This window comes from Danio aesculapii, chromosome 5 (genome assembly GCF_903798145.1).
Source record: "Danio aesculapii chromosome 5, fDanAes4.1, whole genome shotgun sequence".
Lineage (NCBI taxonomy): Eukaryota > Metazoa > Chordata > Actinopteri > Cypriniformes > Danionidae > Danio > Danio aesculapii.
In genome coordinates this window covers 54,853,970-54,861,333 of record NC_079439.1, presented here as the reverse complement: position 1 = coordinate 54,861,333, position 7,364 = coordinate 54,853,970, and positions in this window count along the sequence as shown.

The following is a 7,364-nucleotide window of genomic DNA, read 5'->3' as shown; positions in this document are numbered from 1 at the left end:
ATATTCTTGTTCTTTCTGTCAGGAAAATGAGGAAACTGTGACTCACATGTAAAATCTGACAAAAGTTTAAGTTGGATTTACATAATTAATTAAATAAATCACAATAAACGAAACAACTCTTAAAATCATCAGTATCTGGATGCAGCCTTTATGATGCAAGCAATGCAATCAATGAGCGCATTTAAAAGCATTGGATGCAGCTCAGATGACACTGCACCAGGTCTGCATCCAGATCCCTCACCTTAAAATTGAAAGATATTATTTGTTATTATTATTCTAGTACAAATACAGTTGAAGTCAGAATTATTAGCCCCCCTTTGATTTTTTTTTTTTTTTTTTTTTTTTTTTTTTGTCTTTTTAAAATATTTCCCAAATGATGTTTAACAGAGCAAGGAAATTTTCACAGTATGTCTGACAACTTTTTTCTTCTGAAGAAAGTCTTTTTTTTATTTTGGCTAGAATAAAAGCAGTTTTTAATTTTTTAAAATCCATTTTAAGGTCAAAATTATTAGCCTCTTTAAGCTATATTTTTTCTCTGATCGCCTACAGAACAAACCATCCTTATACAATAACTTGCCTTATTACCCTAACTTGCCTAGTTAAGCTAATTAACCTAGTTAAGCCTTTAAATGTCACTTTAAACTGTATAGAAGTGTCTTGAAAAATATCTAGTAAAATATTATTTACTGTCATCATGGTAAAGATAAAATAAATCAGTTATTAGAAATAAGTTATTAATACTATTATGTTTAGAAATGTGTTGAAAAAAAAATTATCCATTAAACAGAAATTGGGGAAAAAAATAAACAGGGCTAATAATTCAGGGTGGCTAATAATTCTGACTTCAACTGTATTTTATTACGTGTATATATGTAATCTAAATTTACACATGCATTTTTAAAAATAGTTCATTTACATCTATATTAATATGTATAATTTATGATATACAGTATATATATTTATTATTGAAACATTTTTCTATACATGTGTATATACATATTTACATGCAGTTGAAGTCAGAATTATTAGCTCCCCTAAATTATTAGCACCCCTGTTTAATTTTGTCTCCAATTTCTGTTTAATGAAGAGAAGATTTTTATTCAACATATTTCTATTCATAATAGTTTTAATAACTCATTTCTAATAACTGATTTAGTTATTAGAAATAAATTATTAAAACAATTATGTTAAGAAATGTGTTGGAAAAAAATCTTCTCTTCATTAAACAGAAATTGGGGAAAAAAATAAACATTGGGACTAATAATTCAGGGGGGTTAATAATTCTGACTTCAACTGTATATATAACTTTCTTATATTATATGCAAAAAATTTTATCCACAAACAAAAACTTCTTAAATCCTCTCCCTCATACGCCCATTTTTAATTGAAATTGATTAAACTGATAAAGCTATACGATTATCTAACAAAAAGCTGCAAGTTAATAGAAACTTATGAAAGTATAATGCTTCCAGTAAGTTAGTCTTTAATGCTTCCCCTTTCTTTATTTTGTTTTCTTTTTTCTTTCTTATTTGTACTTATTGTTCTTAACACTTTGTATTAACTTTATTCCAGTTGTAATTGTATTTTGTACCTTTATTTCTGAGAGTCTTGTTCAGACGACTGAACATGGCTCAGAAATAATGGTACTAAATCTGTCAGTGGGGTGGTACCTTTTCAAAAGGTACACTTTTGTACTGGACATGTGGGAATTTGTATCTTTAAGTTACTGTGAGCTAAGCTTTTGTGCTTAGGTATTAATATGTACCTTTAAGGACCTGTTAGGAACAAAAATGTACCTTTTTTAAAAAGGTACCACCCCAGGGACAGATTTTGTACCTTTATTTTCGACAGTGGTGTGTGTGCACATTAACCAACTGCCTGGAGCAAGAAATAACAGGGCGAGAGCTGGGTGAGCAAACAATAACAAGTCCCCTTATTTGACATTTCTGTATTTTGGAATTAAGGTTCTGTCTGCATTCAGTGTGTTTTTTAAATATTAAGCTTTAAAGATTTGTTTTTCTCATAAAGTAAAGATTAAACGGGGAACAAGTACACTCTTAAAAGAAATGGTTCTAAATAGAACCCCAAATTGTTCTTTGAATTCAAGTTAGATGGTTCTATTTAAAACCCTTTAAGGGTTCTTTATTTTATTATTGAATTAATGTTATTTATTATTGAATAAAAAATAAAACCAATCCAGAAAATTTTAATTGTTTAAATTTATTAAATTTACTTCACAAAATAATTTTTAAATAATATTTAAAATTGCACCTCTGCATACTTTGTATAAGATCTACCTCTAAACATTTTACATTTTATTATTTAATTAGTAAACATAATTAACAGCTTAATGGCATTCAACAATCTAATTCTAATGATTTCACTTTTTAATAAACTTTCGTAAGCTTGTTTACTGATTGAACAAATGCAAAACTTAACTTTCAAACATCTCTAAAATGAAGAAAAATATATCACAATGCAGATAGAAACAATACACAAACAATTGAAACATCTATTGAATAACGCTACACATTCAACAAGTTGACAGTACATGTATGTATTGGTCATGGCGACATCCATTTTTAGACATAATTTTTAATAAAAGTCATTGAAGAAAGGGCTTAATGGCACACAAAACATTGCAAAATGATTAGACAATACACTGCAAACAGCCATTCCACAACCTGTAGCATGTCCATGTCTGTCGGCCTCTCTTAAAACGTAAATAGTTTTGTCCATGGCTGGCACAGTGGCTCACTGATTAGAACTGTCACATCACAGCAAGAAGGTCACTGGTTCGAGTCTCGACTGGGTCAGTTGGTGATTCTGTGCGGAGTTTGCAAGTTCTCCCAGTGTTTGTGTGGGTTTCCTCTGGGTGCTCCGGTTGCCCCCACAGTCTAAAGGCATGCGTACGGTATAGGTGAATTGGCCATAGTGAGTGAATGTGTGTAGGTGTATGAGAGAGTATATGGGTGTTTCCCAGTGCAGGGTTGCGGCTGGAAAGGGAAAAGTAATTGCTGATTCACTCCACTGTGCTGCCTCTGATAAATGAGGGAGCCGAAAGATAGCGAGTGAGTGTTGTCCATCGTAATGCTGACACTTCAAGCCTGATGGAATCAGGGGAGCTGTTGAATCCTGGTTGGTGTTTGGATTTCTGTAAAACAATATTTCAATGTTGAGTACTTTAACAAATGAACATAAGTCAAATAGAATTACAGTTATAATTAATACAATTAAAGTGTGCGTGTGTGTGTGTGTGTGTGTGTGTGTGTATGTGTAGGGTGTAATATATTGTGTAGTTACCTTTTGTGGTTTCCTCTGCTGGTCCAATGAGACTGGCATACAGCACTTCCTTCTTCTGGGCCATTTCTTTTTAAAGATGTTTCTGTGTTCTTCATTAAGTCTTTCTATGCAGCATCCTAAATGCAAAACATTTTGTTTACTTTGTGTAAGTTTCCTAATGACACATTTTCAGCAATTCAAGTTCTTTAAAGTCATCACAAACTCAAGGTTTCAATAGTGTACCATAAAGCGATGCATTTTCCAGACCGAATGCTCAATAAGAAAAATGATGTGCACAAAGTTGATTAGAAATACAGTGTAGACAGCTGTATTATATTTTCTATTCAAACTGCAATTCATTTGTTACAGAATTTAATGAAATTGACATTTCTGAGTGACCTCAATTCAGTGTATATTAAATAAAACAATAAAATTAGAATAAGAACAAAACAAAATAACTCTATATCAAATAACATGCATCATATTTGGCAGATACTTTGATCCAAAGGGACTTAGATTGTGTTTAATCTATACATTTATTAATATGTGAGCCCTGGAACACCTTTGGCATTGCTTATGCATTGCTTTACAAAATGAGCTTTAAAAATGTAACATGCACTGATTTTTCATATCTATTTGGCACACATGTAACAGCGTTTACTCACAAGCTGTAGCACTCCAGGAAGAGGAAACTGCTCCATTAGTTCTGCAAACTCCTCCATAATCTGAACTCTGGAAAAGAGTGTGTTTCATTTGGTTTTTGACTTATGCGTAAATGGTGTCACATTCCAGGTCCATCACAATCTGAGGTAGGAAGACAGCATTGTAGAGTGTGTAAATATGAACCTTTTTTTTTAAAGTGTATTTCTGGAAATTTCTTGGCTGTATCTGGAATCTGGTTAGATATTAAAATCCCTTAACCATTAAGTATTTATAAAGGCAATAAATTAACAGCAGGTGCAGTAATCAGATTTTACTGATGATGGGTGGACTATTGTACTAAAAAATAGTCATGCTAATATAATAACTTGTTCTACTGGCTTGATAAAAATCTATATAGGTATACAGTTGAAGTCAGAATTATTAGCCCCCTGTTTATTTTTTCCCCCCAATTTCTGTTTAACTGAGAGAAGATTTTTTTCAACACATTTCTAAACATAATAGTTTTAATAACTAATTTCTAATAACTGATTTATTTTATCTTTGCCATGATGACAGTAAACAATATTTTACTAGTTTTTCAAGACACTTCTATACAGCTTAAAATGACTTTTAAAGGCTTAACTAGGTTAATTAGGTTAACTATGCAGGTTAGGGTAATTAGGCGTTATTGTAACGATGGTTTGTTCTGTAGATTATCGTAAAAAAAATTGCTTAAAGGGGCTAATAATTTTGACCTTAAAATGTTTTAAAAAATAATTTAAAACCGCTTTTATTCTAGCCAAAATAAAACAAATAAGACTTTCTCCAGAATAAAAAATATTATCAGACATACTGTGAAAATTTCCTTGCTCAGTTAAACATCATTTGGGAAATATTTAAAAAAAGAAAAAAAATCAAAGGGGGGATAATAATTTTGACTTTAACTGTATTTGAATCAGAAATATTAGCCAGCCTGTATATTTTTTCCTCCATCTCTAACCGAGATAAGATTTTTTCAATACATTTCTAAATAAAATTTAAATTAATAACTTATTTTTAATAACTGAATAATTTTTTTTTAATGACAGTACATAGTATTTTACTAGAGAGTATTAAGCTTAAAGTCTAATTTAAAGGCTTAACTAATTAGGCAGGTTAGTCAAATTAAATTTTTCCTCGCCACTGTCACCACTGGCTTGCTTGGATCAGGACTTGTGGAGCTGCACTTAGGTGGATTTGATCTACATTGTTTTAACTTTAAGCAGTGAAAATTAAACCACACTGAACTAAACTAAACTGAACTTCCAACTCTAAAATCTGGACTTTACTAGAACTACATTAAGCTGTTTGACACAATCTATATTGTGAAGTGCTATATAAATAAACATGAATAAAATTTAATTGAATTGTATAACCATGGTTTGTTCTGTAGACGATCTAAAAAATATTGCTTATGTGGGCTAATAACATTGACCTTAAAATGGTTTTTAAAAAATTAAAAACTGCTTTTATTCTAGCTGAAATAAAACAAATGAGACTTTCTCCAGAAGAAAAAATATTATAGGAAATACTGTGAAAATGCTCTGTTAAGCATCATTTGGGAAATATTTTAAAAAGAAACAAAACTTCACAGGAGGTCTAATAATTTTGACTCTACATATATTTTAGGTGTTAGAATAAAGGAGCTTGTTATTTTAACTAAATGTAACCGATATGTATATATTGACTATCTATCCGTATATAATTTCTTTGCTTGACCATCCATGCTATTGTTATGCTTAAACAGTACACTAACGACTTCCTCAGGAGGAGAGCTGACATCAGGACATGTTGGTGTGTCGGTGTGCTTTGACAATGAGTCCCAGTGGAAGGATGATGTGATCACAGCCCTGAAAGAGGAAATGTCAGCTGATCCAGATGTCACACAGACTTTACTGCCTGGAGAGTGACTTCTGAGAGAATAAAGATCAGATGCAGCCACTAAATGAACGTGTGTTAGTACTCGCTCTGCTTTGTAACATTACACTTAATTATTCACTGTTACGAATTGTGGGGATTGTAGATATATATCTTACCTGGTCATCCATATCCTTGGTGTAGAAATAATGTTTTTTTATCAGCCTTCTGCAACCAATACCTTTACTTATCATATTTATATCATATGTAGGTCTACACTGCCTGACAAAAATCTTGTCGTCGATCAGTTGAACGAGCAACAAATAATAACTTGACTTAGTTGATCACTTGGAAAGTGACAAAAGGTAGATTTTTCTAATGAATCATCTCTTGAACTGCATCCCAATCATTACAAATACTGCAGAAGATCTATTAGAACCTGCATGGAGCCAAGATTGGTGTCTGGTGAAGGAAAAATTACGGTTTGGGGTTACATTCAGTATGGGGGCATGCGAGAAATCTGCAGAGTGGATGGCAACATCAACAGCCTGGGGTATCAAGACATTTGTGCAGCCCATTACATTACAAACCACAAAAGAGGGTAAATTCTTCAGTAGTATAGTGATCCTTCTCATACTTCAGCCTTCACATCAAAGTTCCTGAATGCAAAGGTGCTCCAGGATTGGCCAGCCCAGCCACCAGAAAAGAACATTGATTTATATTTATCCAAAGAATCTTGATGAACTCTGGAAGTCCAGCAAGAATGGTTTCTTCGCCATTCCAGATGACTACTGATAATTTATTTGTGTCATTGCAGAGATGTATGGATGCAGTCCTCCAAGCTCATAGGAGTCATAGACAATATTATTCTTTTTCCACTGCACCATGACTTTATATTCTATACTGGACATTATTTCTGTTAAGCGATAAGACTTTTGTCTAAGCAAAGTCAGACCTTAATGTCCTAATTAAATAATTAAACATTGATGCACAATCATATTTTATTTTGGTAAAATAGGTGTAATCTAGAGGCCTTTGCCTTTCATAAAAGCCACTTCTGATACCAAATGATCAACTAGAATTCAAGTTATTATCTGTTGTCCTAAAACTTTTGGTGACATGACTTTTGTCAGGTAGTGTATGCAGTAAATGCCATTTTGTAGTATGAATAATGCAAGTTACATTCACACTAAAAATTCTAAAATGAAAAAGCACATTTCAAAAGCACACTGCTCTTTTGGAAATAGACTCCTTTTTCATGTCACCTACAGAGTAAAAATTTGAAGTTTTACAACTTTAGAATCCATTTAACTAATATCTGATCTAGCGCAAGCACTTTTAGCTTAGCTTAAATCATTGAATCAGATTAGACCATTAGCATCTTGCTAAAAAAAATGATCAAAGAGTTTTGATAATTTTCCTATTTAAAAGCTTGACTCTGACTTCTGTAGTTACATCGTGTTTAAATTTAACACTTTTTAAAATGTTTTAAGACATCAAGACCATTATGAATGAAATTTTAGATTCTTAAAGGGCTAAACACT